This window comes from Sphaeramia orbicularis, chromosome 8, assembly GCF_902148855.1.
Source record: "Sphaeramia orbicularis chromosome 8, fSphaOr1.1, whole genome shotgun sequence".
NCBI lineage: Eukaryota > Metazoa > Chordata > Actinopteri > Kurtiformes > Apogonidae > Sphaeramia > Sphaeramia orbicularis.
Genome location: NC_043964.1, coordinates 51,203,102 through 51,222,083, shown reverse-complemented (window position 1 = coordinate 51,222,083; position 18,982 = coordinate 51,203,102). Strand labels below are relative to the sequence as shown.

The following is an 18,982-nucleotide window of genomic DNA, read 5'->3' as shown; positions in this document are numbered from 1 at the left end:
TTACCATAATTCCCATAGAATGTGAAGGCAGGATTAGTCCTCAAGAGGGTCCCGGGGGTACCAGAGCCTATCCTGGTTATTAACAGGCAAAGGCAAGGAAGACCCTGGACGTGTCTCCAGTTCATCACAGGGCTGACATTAACAGACGAAGGGCCATTCCCGCTCACATTCACACCTCAGTTAACCTGTAAAGGTGCATGTGTTTGGATGGTGGTGGGGGGTGGGGGCAGTACACACACAGAATGAACCACAGTAATACAATAAATATAGTCTGAAAACAAAAACCATGATGTGTAAAGTACTGCAGCTGATAGATGGCTGCCTGTAATCTAATCTGAACCCTAACCTTTATGGACTGGACCATTACCAGACCAAAGACAGCACTCCTCTTAATAAATTCACATTCCATGGTGAATGTCATGTGTAATGAATGCATGAAGAATCTCATAAGGATAGGCTCTGGTACCCCCCAGACCCTATGGAGGACTAAGCAGTTCTAAAAATGGATGGATGGATGGATGGATGGAAATGCATTTACAAAGAAAAACATAGGCATCCTGTCAGGAAGTGGATTCAGTACAAAGACTGGGTTAGACCTGATGGTGGGTCTACAAAGTTAGATTTGGTTTAACAAACACATTTACATTTCAATTGTACTTTTGATTGAACTATTGTAATATTTTCAGAATTGGGTGCTTCTATGAAATTGGGTTTATTTTGGTATCTGGCACTTTTCCAGCTTCTTAGACCCAATAATAAAAGAGAAACGTAGACATATTTCCCCCCAGGATGGACTTAATGATGACCTCAGATAAATGCGAAAAAAAATTATACTCTTGCTCTGAGCCATCCCATAATTAATGAATTTTTAATCAAACAGTGGGGCCAAACATAGGATCAAATTTGGGATGGTAAAACCTACCTAGGTGTCAGTGCATTAGATCTGAAAACATGTCTAAATGGTCTTATATAGACTATAAATAAAGACACTGTTAAATGTGTCGATCCTAGTGGTTTTTCTAATCCTCACGTGGGTTTTTCATGAATCTCAGTCTCATTCCAGGTTTCGTATGTAACCCATCGTGTCCACTCATGTTACATGCAGAACCTGCCCAGTTAAACGCATATAAATCACGAAGGATTTTGCAGCAGTGGTCATTTTTGTGAAACACTCTGCCCTGAAAAATTAGTTCAATTCCCAAAATGTACCTGTGAGACTATAAAAAGATATTTGAAAAAATAGTAGCACATAATTTTCACGTCCTTTTTACTGTGTTACATGCAGATTTTTGTATAAAAAATAATATAAAGATGTGTTTTATCTGAAAAATAGTTTCTCTTTAATCTCAGTAAATATTTGTTTTTAAAATAGACCCAAAGTGCCTCCGAACTTGCTTTATAACATTCGTCTACATCTGGTTTGAATTTTTAGTTTTTAGGGACCAGTTTCATAGAAGCACCCAATTATAGTTTGGAAAATGGCACTAAATGCATGTATTTTGTCTTATTTTCATATTTGTTCAATACATAAAGCAAAACTGTGGTGTTTCACAAAACTTTTTCATGAAAAAACATTACTCTAACCCTTTGCGTCAGAAAGCAAACGATGAACAGCTGACCAGAACGACATAGCCATAAAATTAACTGCATGTCAATGTAATTTGTATGTTTATTATAAATTCAACAATGCAATTCTGTCCGTTAATTTTCTGAAATGTTCGATAAAGTTCAGCTTCCCTTGCTGTCTCAAAGCAGTCTCCTCTGCTGTACATCTGTCAGCAGTGGTCTGGTGCTTGGACCCTGTCTTAACTGTATGCAGTTGTACTTGCATATGTGTGTCTGTTTTTGTGCATGGAGCAGCTGGGGGGGACTGGGGGGTGCCTTAGGGGGACTGGGGTCTGCCAGCAGAGTCCATGTGGATCCTACACTAACTCACTGTGTGGCTTTAGATGTCCTAAAATTCAAGTTACCCCATTTGTCTGGCTGTAATATGGAATATTCACCTCTCACTGGACACAGATGGCTTCTCTACAGCTGTGTGTGTGTGCATGTGTGTGTCTGTGTGGGGCGTGTGTGTGTGTGCATGTGTGTGTGTGTGTGTGTGTGTGTGTGTGTATGTTCAAAGGTGACTGAGGTGAAGACAGATGGGGAGCAGAGCCGAGCCACTCCAGCTCTTTCATCCCTCATCAAACTATTAATTCATCCTCACTTGGTCCACAGCTACATGCACACACACACACACACACACGCATACACACACACACACACACACACACACACACACGCATGCACGCACGCACATGCACATGCACAACCACCAGCATACACTCCGCATTCCAGATGAATATTAATTGGGTTTGTGCAGGATCTACACATTCTCCTTACCCCACTAACTTGCTACATGGCTGAGCCTGATTCAAGCCAATCATTTACATAATTAACATATGGTTCTAGCCTTTCCTTTAATGTGCTGATCATACTGACACACACACACACACACACACACACACACACACACACACACACTCAGAAGGGGAATGAGAAGGAAGGTATGATCTACATTACCACTTTATATCATGACCTGTAACCAATATAATGTTCTGTACCCATTATGTTTCTCTGGTCTGGGAGTTCCTCTATAGAATGTGGTGTTTTGTAAAATACCCATTCTGCACTCTAAGACTGGATAAGTTGAATTTACTTAAAAAATTTGAGGGAACCGGTTGCCTTAAAGAATTTAAGTAATGAGTAATGAACGCTCGAGTGTATTAAACTTAAATGCTCGATTTGAACGAAATTGCTATTTCAAGTACAACACACTAAATGCCAAGTTAATTTAACTTAAAATTTGTTGCAATGTCAGTTGCTGTGTATTATCATTAGACTTAATATCATCAGTTCACTGGACTCAATTCCAAGTTGATTTAACCCTTTCATGCATAGTGGTCACTACAGTGGACAGCTATTCTCCAGCTGTTCTCTTGTATATTCATGGGTTTTGTCGTTTTAGTTCCATATCAGCCAAAACAGTGGACGCTTAAGCATCATCTCATAAACTGCAATTCATACCATTACTGTAACTTTGCTGTTCTTGATTGGTTCTTGAATGGAAATAAATTGTTAATTGTTATTTTTTGCATATTATCTCCATGAAGTGAGAAATAATTAGTATTAGAATATGTTAAAATGTGAGAAAACATCAGATTAGCTGCATTAAATATGGTGTCATTTCACTGTTTTCATATCACTTCACGATATTGGGTTTTAAATACATGTTTCTTTGCTCCAAGAATAAAATTCATGGTGTAGCTGAGTGGACATTTTTGTACATCTGTGTAAAAAAAACAAACCAAAAAAACCCAATCTTATTGTTTTATTCATGTCTAAGGAGGAATAAAAACAGTCAAAAAATAAAAAAAAATAAAAAAATAACTCAACTAAGGTTGTCTTAATTCATGCATGAAAGGGTTAAATTACAATATTTTGCAATATAAATTGCTTTGTTTAATTATTCAACTTAATAAATTGTAGTGTGGATGAAAGTTAGGCAGGAAGTTAGCTCAATGTAATTTGCCAGTACAAGAAGTGCTTTTCATTTGGCAAGGCATAAAGATGTTCATAGAACAAGAACAAGCACAGCTGAACAGGAAAGCCATTGCTTGGCCTATGGCTCTGACTCATGGTGCAGCTCTACAGAAATACAAAAACAAACACAAAAAGGCCAATAAACATTGCCAAACACACTTTAAGTCCAAATTAACACTAACACCACAACCTTGTTGAACCCCTGCACATAAAAATAACACATTTTCAACAACATGCCCGATACCCACAATGCAATGCTGAGATAAAAAGGTGTGGTCATGACTGAAACTGAGTGATTTAAATCCATTCAACTTCTTCGTACTTTTGACTATGTCTTCAAATTAATGGAATACACTGAACATTTTATAGTAATGTAATAAAACTGAAATCATTTAAGTACATTGTAATTAAAGCATTTTAGTAAATACAAAGTCCGGGCTTACGGTTTGCATAATTTTAGTATTTTGAATATCTGACAGTGAAATCTCTATTGTTTGTAGCTGATGTGAGATATGAGGAGACCCTTCTCACTCCCTAGTTGCACATTCTGTTCGGTTATGAGTCCTTGGCGTCTGTTTCAACGTACTGAGCACCGCGATAGCATCAGTTTTATGACACGCAGGGCAATAGAGAGAAGACTACTGGACGCTGGAAAGTGTAAAGAGCACAAACCTGAGCAGGTGGATGTGGTGGTAAAAGACAGAACACCACAAGGGACTCCTGGTCACCTCCAATTAGATGCTGTGTTTATCTTTGTCTCATTTATTTACTACATCCACCCCCCCCCCCCCCCAAAAGGGAGGCAGGGGTTGTTGTTTTGGTTCGGTTTGATTCTTTGTTTGTTAGCAGCAAAACTATTGGTTGAATCCAGACCAAATTGGGTTTATAGATCACCAGTGATCCAGAATAGATGTGGTTACATTTTGGGAAAAGTCGGTCAAAGTTCACATTTTTTATGAATTTTTTAAATCATTTTTTTTTCCCATTTACTTATAATGGGTGAAATTTCAAATGTCTGTAAAAACATCAATTTTGTTTCATTTTACTTCAAACTTGGCACATATGCAGAGGCAATCGATATGCTGACATCATGATGACATCAGCTGGATCGATGCCAAAATAAGCTACAATACGAGCGGGGGGCGGGGTTTGTTTTGCCTGGAACCACTTGTTTTTTTATTTATTCTTTTATTTATCCTTGACTTTTTTAAACCCTAATCAAGTTACTCTAATGCCTAATCATAACTAAACCATGATCATGGCGTTGGCTGGTTGTCTATAGGACTACACATTTGACACACTGTGTTAAATATTATGTTCTTTCAGAAAGTCCTGTGGTTGGTGTTACACTTCCTGCTAGATTCTGTGCAAAGTTCAGCAGAGTCCCAAGGTGGGTTTTCATCCAGTTACATTGTGAATTTGAATGGAATCTTCTGAAAATGAGCAAAACAGCACCCGTATTTATGCAGGTGTCCATTGACTACTTTAATGCAACTATTAAAATTTGGCGTTACATCACTATCATCATCATGGGGTAAAGGTTTGTCAGCCAGATTAGGGCTGCACGATGTTGGAAAAAACTGCCATTACAATTTTTTGTTTACCCTTGCGATATATATTGCTATATAAAAAAACACTCAGGAGGATATAATAGCTGTGTGGCACAGATATAAATGGTCCACCAAATTAGTTCTGATCCTGGGTTTTGATTATTTACTGAAAGAAAATGTAGGGGAATCAGAACCAGATTGTAGTGTAATTGCATTTTACCTCAAATTGCAAGAAAGAAACCATAGGTGGACTCTAAGTATTTAACTCTTGCGTGCATGTATCTGTCCCTGTCTCCTTTGGTCTTTAATCAACACGTATTTGCATATGCCATATTAAACATCAGCGCTGCCTCTGGCCTTGAGCAGATATCATCACTACTCATCATCAAATTTAGGGTCAATCACTGTGCACTTCCTGCAGTTTGAGCCTGGCCTTCAGAAAAACCAAGTACATATCCTTCTGCTCCAGATAGTCTGTTTTCCTGTTAGCACACACTAGACTAGACTTCTGTTAGAATGATGTACATACAGTACTTACATCTTAACATATTATTTAGAGAAGGTAGCAGTCCATACATTGTAATAAAGTAATAATACTACTGTACTCAAGTATGTTTTAGGATAATTTGTACTCAATTGCATACTTCTACTCCTATACAATTTTGATACACAGTATTATTACTCGTTATAAAAAAGAAATTTAAGGAAATTTGGTGTTTTCACCGCTGAGATCACCGGTGACTGCAACAAACTCAGGAAGCTGATTTATCATTGGGCCTTATCGCATAATGTATATGTGCAAATGATGGTCCACGCTCAACCTGTTGATGTGAGCAGCAGCGGAATATTCAGAATTCTGACTGCCTTTGGTTGTTATTAACATTTATTTGTACTCTTGCTTTCATTACTGAGTACATTTTATTGTAGATTACTTGATATACTTAAGTACAGTTAATACCTGATACTTGAAGACTTTAACTTGAGTAGCATTTCAGGCGTAGACTTAAACTTCTACCAAAGTCATTTTTTGGTTCCAGTACTTTATACAACACTGTTATTATTGTACTGGTCTGATCCACTTCAGATTATATTGTTCTGTATGTGGCCCCTGAACTAACATGAGTTTGACACCAGATATAAAGGATAATTTCACCAGTTACCAAAGCCACAGTCTGTGGTAAAGTTGAACAGACTGTGAACAAATGTAAATAAAAAGACACTCGAAAGTCATGGAGGTGACATCATTGCAAACGTGTCTGTTCATGATCTGATCAGAGCTGATGAAAATGCCTCTGCAGCTTCAAAATGATCAGATTTGTAGTGATTTTTTGGACGTACAGTCTGCCAAGGCAGTGGCTGGTTTTGTGTTGGTGGTGTGTATCACATGTGATGAGAGATGCAGTCCTTTGAACTGCTGAACATAGTACTAGAGGTTTTTTTTTACTGTCATTGGAAAAAAAATGTGACTTCTTGGCTAATAGTGATCTTAAAGTGACAAACATACAAATCATGATGCAGTTAAAATGGGAACAAAAACTTACTTGTACCTCTCAATAGTTGCTGTTCTACTGACTCTCAAATTGCACAAATATAACTTGCACATAAAAATTTACCTAAAGGAAAATCGACAATTTTGCCAAAACTCCCGTTTTCGATGACAAGTTTTTTCACTTGCAATAGGTGGCTTTTCGGGTGTAGCGAAATTGGCATATCATGCAAAACTGCAATGGTGGATCTGTTGATGGGCAGAGCACCTCCACAATGCCATGGTTACAATTTGACTAAGTATAGGCTTAAAAACCAACTTGGTTAAAGTTACATAAGCAGTTGAAATCAGAGTTAGTGTCAGGAGCACATTAATGTAAAAAAGATGAATTGTGAGCACAAAAATGGTGCAAATGAGAAAAATAGTGTGTAATTCACATAGGACCTACAACCAGTGGCATTCACCACAATCTGCACACACAAGCAGGTAATGTCAAGGTTGCATTCAAGGAGTCATTAGTAACGACGTACATGAGGGAATATTCATCCATTTAGTACAAAAAAAAAAATCAGCCCTTTTCTATGCAAATAAGCACCATTGCCAAAACCATCTAATCGACAAAAGACCCGTGCAAATTTCCACATTCATTTCAGGTGGTGAAATTAACGTCTGAAGAAAGCAGGTGTGTTTTTAGGAGTTTTGACACTGAGTGATACGTAGTAAAGAGTCACAAGCTGGTTAGTAATGCCTCATTGAAATCCTACAATCCCTTCAGTCACAAATAATATTTTAAGAGTTAAGAATTTATTAGTGGTGCAGTGGTTAGCACTATCATCTCACAGCAAGAAGGTCCTGGGTTTGATTCCCTGAGGCGGACCTTTCTGTGTGGACTTTGCATAGGTTCTGTGTGGGTACTCTGGCCCCTCCCACCATCCAAAGACATGCACTGATAGGTTAATTGGTTAATCTAAACTGCCCATAGATGTGAATGTGAGGGTGACTGGTTGTTCATCTCTATATGTCGGCCCTGTGATGAACTGGAGACGTGTCCAGGTTGAACTCCGCCTCTGCCCATAGGTAACTGGGATAGGCTCCAGCACCCCCGCAACCCTGTCAAGGACAAAGTGGTTCAGAAGGTGAATGAATGAACATGTCATGATGTCCTGACTAAACCTGGGTACACATATGGATTTTCTGAATCTGAAGAGATTTTTTATCTGGTAGAGACCCGAAACATCAAGATAAACAATCAGGCGTTGAACAGTTTTGATGGTACTATGTATGGTGTGCTCCGATAATCTCAACCCAGCACACCACACACATAACAATTCTGTCCCACCACCAGTCTAGAATCTACTCCTCCAAGCCAGAAATCGTGCGTGATCAAACATGATTTAACAAAAATGGAGAAGAAATATAGCAACAACCGGAAAACACAACACACAACATGTCGTTTTGGTTGTGGTACAACTTTGCGGAGACGTTGAATACACGTTCTCGGGCTTCCCACAGCTCCACCAGCTGGTCCTCCATTTCTGAGGTCCACTGAAGCTGTTTCAGGTCGGCCATGCTTGTTTTTATTTACCCTGCTTCCCCGTTCCTCAGACAGCTCGCTTCTTGATTGGCTACATTCCGTTCCACGTCACAATTCACGGAGTCATGACTGAGGAGTTGTCAGCTTTCCCCACACACGAAGAATTTTGGTTGTAAATAGGGATGCACCGATACCACTTTTTTCCAGACCGAGTACGAGTACTTACATTTGAGTACTGCCGATACCGAGTACCGATACGAGTACTTAATAATCCCATTCCAGTTCTTAGTTCCTTTTGTAAATGTGCTTTATTGTCGTTGTCATTAGTCTGACTGGAACAAAGTGCTGCTACTGACATTTAATGTGTTGGAATGAGCGTTTCTCAATTAATCCACCAGGGGGCACCGCTCTTAATTAACCATACTGGACAAATACCATGAAGAAAAGTAAGGTTTTTTGAGAAGAAGAAGAAAGTCAGTCATAACAAAAATGGAGATGACAGAGGTAACATTAATGTGATACAAATGTTGCAGCGTTTTCTCTGGTAAGGTTTAAAAGCGAAGCTTCAGCAGGAAGAGAAAAGAGAAATGAGCCATAAGTATCGTTTCATTTCCGCTGGCGGCGGTCCGCACCGCTCCGTACTCCTGCTGGTATTCTCATTCTGTTTACGCATCCGTGAGCACCTGGAAAATGGATGGAATGTATGCAGACGATGGACGGAACACTGCGTCCATATCTGTCTGTGTCTTTAACGTTACTTGCAGTCAGCGTTACTTTTACCACCATCATTTATTTTGAAAAATCTCCACACTCTTCACACTCCCCACACATTATTCGGATATATATCGAATCACATATATCGGATTACTTTTACGAGTACGAGTACGAGTGCACACACTGAGTATTGGAGCCGATGCCAATACTCGTATCGGTGCATCCCTAGTTGTAAATATTGAACAAGTTAAATATTTTTGATTGTTGGTCCTGACCCATTTCGGAGACAAATTCACCTCAGACCACGGGATAATCTTGTAGGATAATATGATAAAACATAAAATAATCTGGCATTTGCTGTCCTTGGTTGGGAGGGGTAAAATCTGGACTAAAACACTCCAATTATCTTGATGTGAGTACAACATTTAAGTGGCACTATGTGACGACTTAAGAATGAGATTTAACTTCCTAAAGAATTTCTTTAACATGAGACACATTATTCTGTTTTTCTTTCTCCAGTCTGTCCAGAACAATAACATGTGAGTTTATTGATATATCTCTAATAATTTGGCCCATTAAGTCCTGGGGTTTGGTCCACAAGGTCTGAACAGGATCTATTCTGTCCTCAGTTGTGTAACTGTACAATGCTGCTGATATGCATTACATTTGCAGTGGAGGAAACTAAGCTACAGGTTTTTCTGTCCAATGTTGGGATTCTACTTATAAATCTGACTCCAGTTCTCTATCCCCAGCGTGCATTACATTGGTTATTACCTTGACCATAAAACAGACCTGGAACAGGATTTAAGAATAACAATGAATCAATCATTTCATGAACATTAATCAAACTTACACAGATCTGTGGTCTCCCAAGGTTACAGAGAATCAGACTCCCTGGCCAACAGACATCTGACATCTGCCCCCCCGTCCTCAAGAGCCGAATTATCTTTTTCCTGCTTCTTTATTCTCTTCTATGGGGTGTTGTCTTCCTACTCCTAACTTCAGCCGATACTTTCACATATCACCCACGCTACACCTGACCATTTCATTCTTCCCCCCAGTCCTTGCACCCCAGGCCAAGGTTATAATAATTTTGGATTTGTCATTATAGTTTAATTTAGTTTGGACTTTTTTTCCTCTAATTCACTTAGTTTTAATTCGTTTTTAGAGCAGGTTTGCTAGTTTTTATTAGTTTTCATTTTTTTCCCAAATGCTTAGTTTTAGTTTAGTTTTAGTTTTTTCATATCTTGTATCTTCCTAAAAGAAATCTAATACAGGACTCTGCTGCTTTCTCCCAACTTTAGTCTCCATGTTGCCAGGTAGAATAAGGACGACAAGTGACGGACTTTGAAGTGCCGTATGGTGCTGCCTGCTAAAATTGCTCAAGTGAAATAAATCGATTTCGTATCAATCCGACATTGACAAAGATGAAAACGAAGGGAATTTTATCCATAATTTTTATACGTTTTAGTTAGTTTTGTAAACACACAATACAGTTTCATTTAGTTATCATTTTTTCTTTTAAATATAGTTTTTGTTTCAGTTATCGAAAATGTTTTTTCAATTCTAGTTTTTGCCATTTTGTTAGCTTTTGTTAACGATAATAACCTTGCCCCAGGCCTTATAAACTCTTATCTATATTCCTAGTCTGACAATGTAACATCCTACTCTTCCCTGATCCATTCTAAACCCACACTCTACCCTCCTAAAAACCAAGCTAACCCACCTGTAACACTCTGTATTTTTCGGTTTTACCCTTTGAAACCTTTAACCTCCCACTGTCAATATGTCACACAATTTAGAGCAAATCAGCAAAATACAGGAATCATAGCTATATCATATTATGTTCAAATTACAAAACATCGTTATTAAGGGTGTAAGAAAATATCGGTTCTGCAATATATCATGATATTTCATTTCACAATACTGTATCGATATTTCAAAGTACTGTATCGATATTTTTAGGTCTTTATTCAAATGCAGATATGTGGAGGTTCATTTTTGTTTTTTTGTATTTCTTTTTTGTTTATATTTTATTTATTATTATTTAACACTCTTTTATTAAATAATGTTAGTTCCTTTGTTGATATCGCACAAAAATAATGTTCTGATGTTAGTTCTGAACTAATAGAATATGAACATTTGGACAGGATCTTAAACTGTAATGTCTGTAAAACATCATTTAAGTTTTGCCACAGGAACATTTATGATATAGCATTAGATCCTGTTCTGATCAAATAAAAATGTGTTTAATATTTGTGCCTATTTCTACTGTAATTCAATTCTTCAAGGAAATAATCATTTTTAAAAAACAAACAAATAAAAAATGGTCTTTTTAACAGTATCATGATATATCGTGATGTATCATATCGTATGATCCTAGTATTGTGATTCTTGCCAATACACACCCCTAATAGTTATCATGATTATAACATATTACATTCTAATTATATAATGCTTAGGTTTTATATATTCTTCAACTGTGTAATTCTAACACCTAATAAGTGACCACTCATTCTAATGTCTTAAAGAATTTGTGTTACGGCTGAACAAGACACACGTTCAGCCTAAAAGACGCTCACACACATTTTATCTGCCACATAGCAACTGGAATGGGAATATACAGACGAGAGTTTTCAGGTCATTTGCAATCATTAGCAGAAGAGACAGCAGAAAGACTGCAGGTGTGCATCATTTAACTGACAGACTGTTTGTGTGTGTGTGTGTGTGTGTGTGTGTGTGCGCGCATAGTGATCATTTTTCTGCAGTTGAATATCGACAGTCTCATAAAGATCTTTGGTGTGTGTCTGTGTGTTTGAGTGTGTAGTGCTGCTGTTGCAAAAGTGCTTGCATCGGCAGGTTCATCTTGAGAGCCTCTCAAATCAAATGACCAAGAATAATGTGGAGAAAAATGCTGAGGTATGCAAGGCTGCACACACACACGTTGTATTTCCATGTGTTTAGGGGACATTACATTGACTTGAATTCATTTCTTACATGCCTGAAGCTTACTGCGACCTAAAAACAAGTCTTTACTCAAATGTAATTATCTTATAGACGGGAGATGAATTTGATCACTACAAGAGAGTCCCCACAAGGCCTGAGTTACTTTTGTGACACCAGCCAAACAGTTTAGACACTTTCCATGTATTGAATAAACATTTTGCCATTTGATTTGGATTATCAAATTGTATGGTATGATCGTTTCAAATGATGTATATTTTATACTTGTACTCCAGTGTTGTGGAAGAGCCCAACCGCGGGCTGGAGTTGAGAATTAACACTAGCTATAAACTCTATATGTGTCACATCAGCTGCAAACTTGTAACTATGTTTGACTGCATTGTCCCTGTCAAACAAGCAAACAAACAAACAAACAAACAAATAAATAAATAAATATCTAAACTAAAGCAGTAAATCTCATCAGTGTTAGTCAGTGGGCTTACAGGACACATAAAAAACTGACTTATTGTGTTAGTCGGACTAAAACTGGACTTTAAAGGGCTCATATTTAGCTAAACCCACTTTTATTAGTCTTTGGTAGGGATGCACCGACACCACTTTTTTCCAGGCCGAGTACAATTTGATTACATGTCGATACCGAGTACCAATATGAATACTTAATAATCCCATTCCAGTTGTTAGTTCCTTTTGTAAATGTGCTTTATTGTCATTGTCATCAGCCTGACTCGAACAAAGTGCTGCTACTGACATTTAATGTGTTGGAGTCACAATTAATCCACCAGGGGGCGCCGCTCTTAATTAACCATACTGGACAAATACCATGAAGAAAAGTAAGGTTTTTTGAGAAGAAGAAGAAAGTCAGTAATAACAAACATGGAGACGACAGAGGTAACACTAATGTGGATACTAATGTTGCAGCGTTTTCTCTGGTAAGGTTTAAAAGCAAAGCTTCAGCAGGAAGAGAAAAGAGAAATGAGCCATAAGTATCGTTTCACTTCCGCTGGCGGCGGTCCGCACTGCTCTGTAACTCAATAGTATTATCAGTAGGATGGAAACAGGCCCAGCCCTGGAGAGATGTCATAAATCTGTCAGTAGTTTTTCTCTAACTCACACAGCGGCTCTTTGAACAGATCCTCTACCTCCACGGTTCCTGCTGGTATTCTCCATCTGGGTATGCATCCGTGAACACTTGGAAAACGGATGGAATGTACGCAGAGGACGGACAGAACGCTGCGTCCGTATCCATCTGTGTCTTTAACGTTACTGTCAGTCAGCGTTACTTTTATCACCGTCATTTGTTTTGAAAAATCTTCATACTCTTCACACTCCCCACACATTATTCCTCCGCCGCGTACGTGCTGCACTGAACTGTGAATGCCAAATGGCCGTAAGCGGTATCAGTGCAGTTGTATTGGATTACTTTTACGAGTACAAGTGCAAGTACACACACTGAGTATCGGAGCCGATGCTGGTATTGGAATCGGGGCAGTCTTTGGTTCGTTTATTTGTGTATTTGGACCCTAATAGTTCATACAGTTTGAATTTGAACCCTCCAGGTGCTTCAAAGCTATCTTTATATTCATTCTGGCAAAAATCACATGGATTTCTACAACCTGTTTTAATTCCTGCTTAATTTGTTACGCCGATAACTAGTTTCGTCACAACATTTGCACATATAAGGTCAAGAATTCTGACGAGTACAACATAATTGTTTGTCAGCTGCAGCGGTTGTAGTCCATACTGAAAATGTGTCCAAACTTGGAGCTGATTACCTCAGATGTTCAGTTGTTGGTTGAACAGGACAGAGCAGCACAGCCAACCACCTGGAATTACAATGTAAATACTTAAAACGTTCTACAAATGTATGTATTTGATATAAAGTTAGTCGAAACCTCTGATTGAACTTTTGTTCCAGTTTCCTTGTTGGCATGTTAACTCTGTACCTCCTGTTTAGGAACTGTTTTTTTGTTGTTGTTTTTTTTTTTTTTTCATTTCTGCATGTAAGTAATGCACTGGATAAGAAGCTATTGATGTTGTACAAGCAAGTCGGTGAGTCACACAGCCCATCGCAAACACACATAAACACACACACGGGCTTGATGAGACAAATCAATCAGTGTAGGAGATGGTGTGAGTTGAGTCCATCTCTCTCTCTCTCTCTCTCTCTCTCTCTGTGTGTGTGTCTCTCGCTCTCTGCTCTCTGTGATAAGTGGGTTAAGCTCCTCTGGGTTAATTATACTGTTTCAGATGTGACTAATTTGCTGGCTGCAGGCACAATATGCAAAGTATGCCCAGCGAGCCTGTGCGTGAGAGTGTGTGTGTGTGTGTGTGTGTGTGTGCATGGCACGGCATCCTTCATAATAGACACTTTGACATATGTATTTAAGATAACAAACTATGAGGCTTTGAGCTCTACATTGTTAAATGTTAAACATGCCAGTGTCCTCATCTGTCTTATTATTTGTGTTTATTATATAATTCAGTTACTAAAGATTCTAATTCTATAAGACAACTAAAGTAATCAATTTTTTGTAGGATCTGGTATATTAAAATTTCCTGATATTGTGTATTTTAAAACAATGGAAATTATTTTTGTGCGCGCAGATAAAACAAATACCAAACATAATTCAGTTTACAAAAAGATACAAAGAATTGATTCTCGAGAGGTACATAATTTAATAATGACGATGAGGGATGTTTGTTTATGGATAATGTTGTTTTGATAAATATGCTGTAATTATTGAAGAAAATTGTTGAATTGTTGAGTCTGTTTATATGACTGTACTGCCATGATCATGTTGTGTATAATTCAATTACTGCATTATGTATTAGTAGTGGCTGAATGCTAAAATTAAGAAAAATCTATTGTTTGATTATTGCTAAAGTTGTAAAAGCATTTGAGGGGTTGGATTAAATAAGTATATATTTCTTCCTACTCCTTTTTGACCATGCAAAATTCAGACGTACTTGAAGATAGATTCTGTTCATTTAAATGTTATTTTGTTTTTGTCTTCATTTGCTTCATTTTGTTTTATTTTGTTTCTTTGCATGTTTGAAATAAATAAGTAAATAAGAACAAAAGTCTTGCTGTTTGTATTAAAAAGAAAAAAAAGTTAAGAGAAGGGAATTATAACACTGGGTTACAAAAAAATGTTTTTTTGCAAGTTGTCTAGGTTTTTTCAACTGAATTAGGACTATTTTGCACCGCACCGCTAAATCCAAAAATGACATCTGTTTTTCTCAATCAGGTCAGGTTTTTTTGCTAATTTGATTTTTATTTTGTTTATTTTTATTTTATTTTATTGAATTTTTATCTTGGTCACCAAGTTCAATACCAAAATAAGATTGGTAAGCACATTTTATGAAACTTGTGACTTGATTCTGTTGGGTACAATGGTGTATTCACCGCAGATGTAACAGAATACATCTGGCTTATTTTTGCAAGATCTTCTAGTCGAAGCCATTTCATTCACCTGTAATATTAAAAAAAACCATTAATCATAAATTGGCAAAAGTAAAATCTTCAGAACTCGTTTATTGCAAGAAATATGAAAGAATTTTGTATCATATGATGTGAAAATGCCCATAAATGTAAGCAAAAATGTTAAAAAGCCAATATGTAGCATAGTTTAGGAAGTTGACCTGATTGAGCAAAATTAATGTGATTTTTGGATTCAGCACACCAGTGTAATTTAAAAGGGATGTTTGTGTTTGAAACATGTAAAGTACGAACAAATGTTAAACATCGCTGTGTTTCTGTTATTGGGGTCAAATTATGGAATCAGTTGAAGGATGAACTGAAATTGTGTAGCTCGCTGTCGACTTTTAAAAAAGCTTTAATTTGTCAAATTCTCAAGGGCTATGAAAGTAAAATATTCTCTAAGTGACTTCAGAAACTGAATGTAGACTAATTTGTGTTAATGTTTTATTTGCTGCAACTTTCAGGTAATTCAAATGATGGGAGTAGGAGAAGCAGAAATACGCCTCTGGCTTCACCTTCTTCCTTTTTCGGTTACCCATTGTGTTAATTGCAGGTTCTTTATATGTATGTGTTTTCGTATTTAACCAAAATAAAGAAAAATATTCATTCATTCAAACTTCAGCTCAGGTAACTGATTTGGATCCTTTTGAGGTGAAGCCAATAAAATGATAATCACTGTAATCGATACCTATTTTCCAATGGTGATAATTATATTTGCAATGTTTTTCTTTTGTCTTTAGGGGTTATTATATTCACATTAATTTTTCTCCTCTCGATTTTGATGTTGAACAAACATTTAATCCTTAATTTTAGTTTTTGTCATTTTCTGACCATACAGAAAAGCTTAAAACCATAAATAATCTTTTTTATGTAGTTTTTTTGTCTTTTTCCTATATTTTTGGTCATAGTCCCAGCTGCTTTTACTGTCATCATTTCCTTTTTCCAGGTTTTTTGAAAGCAGTGGAAGACGTTCTATTTTTTTCCTCCGACACTAGGATTAGTTTCAGCAATAAACAACCTGAAGCAATTGTTAGTAGTTTTTTTAATGGTTTGTTGTGTTGTTATTCATACTGTGATGTGAAGACAGGGGACAGTGTGGCTTATTTTACTATATACAGTATAAACATTAAATCACAGAATCAGGGAACAAAGGTGAGTTTTTATCCTTGTACATTTTGTTTTGTATTTTACATCGTTTTCATCCTGTTAGATCTTTTATGGAATTTTCATTTTGTCTGTTTTGTCTTTTGTTAGTTTACCTTTTATTCCATCTCTTACACTATTTATATTCTTTTAAATATTCTTATGTTATTATGAAAGATGTTTTTGTTTCATATTATACGTATCTTGAATTTTTATTTTCTTTTTTTTTTTCACCTCTTCACAGTCTCAGGATAAGAGGGAAAACTAAGTCTCAGCATTGTCGTCATCTAGGACGACCCTTAGGCTACGTTCACACAGCAGGTCTTAATGCACAATTCAGATTTTTTGGTGAAATCTGATTTTTTTGTGTGCTCGTTCATATTACATGAACTGAACGCGACCCTGAAGTGACCCACAAAAGAGGTCCTGACGTAATATGTGACCACGCAGGCCTTCTGTGTTTACAGAAGGAAATACGTTTTCTTGCTGCTCCTCCTCCTGGGACGCAGAATTTTGACGTTTGTCGCATTTCAGTGACGTAAAGGTCAGATAAATGCGACCTGGCTGTTCAGACTGAAGTCGCATTGTAAAATATCAGATTCGTATTGGATTTAGGACCACGTAAGAAAGTGGCCTGGTTCGGATTTGAAAAAAATCTGATTAGTGCTGTTCAAACTGTCTTTAACAGATCGGATACAGGTCACATATGAGCGAAAAAATCGGGTTTGGGCCACATTTGGCTGCAGTCTGAACGGAGCCTTAGTTTGAGGACTACACTACAGTAGAGCTTCCATTGATCCACAGGGTTAGAGAGACCTGTATTCTAAGGATTCTGTTGGGTCTCTGTAAACTTAATTTGATTCTGATTTGAATTGATAAAGCACTTTGTGACTCTGTCTGTGAAAAGTGCTCTATAAATAAAATTTACTTCCTTACTTACTGTAACAAACACAGCTTTAGAGAAACCATAGCATATGACTGGAAACAGCCACTACCTTTAAATATGTTGTCCTTTGTGTCGTGTAAGCAGGGCCGTCTTAATAACATTATTGGCCCCCGGGCAAAGCAGTGTACTGGGGCTCCTATGAGAACCATGTACAGTAATTATTATTGGCTTGAAGTCAGTGGTCTTCAGGATGTCATTTTCTATGAACATAAGTGAAAGCCAGTTGAAATGACGCTGCCTCATTGTCCTACGAAGCTGATTTTTTTTTTTTTTATATTTCAGTCAGACTGCTATTTTCACATTCGGGAATATAGATTTAAAATTGTCAGAAATTATTATGGCGAAGTTAAAAAAAAACGTGCCTTAAGTCTAAAATTATTTAGGAATATTGAATTGGTAGATATGTTTTTTTTTTTTTTTTTGTGGTGTTAATGCTCGATGCTGTACACATTTAAGTTGATGTAAGCTGTGTATTAGGTGAAAAGGATAGGCAAAAAAAATAAGCTTTTGCTTCTAGCCTATTCCTTTTTTGGTTTTTATGTTTATTATGATTAATGTGCAATGATTGATGTACAAACTAAAATAAATTCATTCATTCATTCATTATCCGTACAAATTCTAGTGCAAATAAGAAAATCAGTAAAATTATATATATAAAAAAAAAGTTCAGTACAAAATAATAAACTCTATAAAATGGTTGAAAAATTCCAGTTCAAAATGAAATTTACATAAAATGATTAAGAAATTCTAGCACAAAATAATACAAATCTATATAAAAAAAAATACTGGAAAAATCTGAGTAGAAAATAAAACAAATCTATATATATATATAAAAAAAAAATAGAACTTATTTTTTTATTAATTGAAAAAAGCAGAAATGAACTTAAATTAGCAATTAGTGAAGTAACTATACACCTTTGATGGGTATGTATCATACATGATACAAGGGGCATTGCAGGATTTACATGCACAGATTAGCCTGGGGCCCCTATGTTCATGGGGCCCACAGGTAAGTGTCCATCAGGCCTTTGAGTTCTACGGCCCTGTGTGGAAGGTGATCACCAGAGCTTATAAAAACATAACCTCCTTCAGCTCCTTTGATATCAGCACATGATGTTCCTTTACTCACACTGGAATAAAACGTGTAGTTGTCAGAGTTAGCTGGAAATGTGATGAGAAGTGTTTATGTAATAGATGCACAAACTGTTTCACAGATGTTTAACACAAAGATTAGGAACTAAAGTGTTGTGATTGAGTCATGTCTGTCCTTTATTATTGCTGTTCTTTTTAGAGGCAGTGCTCCGTAGCCTGGTTGAGTCACAGTCTTTGTGTTCCTCTATGTGTGGCTGAATGCCAGCAGTGGAGTCCGAGGTTAACAGGCTTTTGAACGCTGCCTGTATGTGTCAGGGCATGTGATCACACCGCAGTAGATTTAGGATGACAGGGTCAGTGCATCACTCAGGACATTAATACACACACACACACACACACACACACACACACACACACACACACACACACACACAGACTTAACACAGCACACTGGTTTCATTTTGTTCACCTCCCTCCATGCTCTAGT

At 37.1% G+C, this 18,982-nt stretch overlaps 1 protein-coding gene and 1 long non-coding RNA gene across 7 annotated transcripts in view; both read left to right on the top strand.

Moving 5' to 3' along the window:
* Positions 1-18,982, top strand: part of rbfox1 (RNA binding fox-1 homolog 1) — a 268,652-nt gene that overhangs the window by 48,253 nt on the left and 201,417 nt on the right. The window lies entirely within an intron of this gene.
* Positions 5,807-17,635, top strand: LOC115423936 (uncharacterized). The gene is made up of 3 exons (XR_003936030.1): positions 5,807-5,819; positions 7,665-7,666; positions 17,559-17,635. It is a non-coding gene; the product is annotated as an uncharacterized LOC115423936 (long non-coding RNA).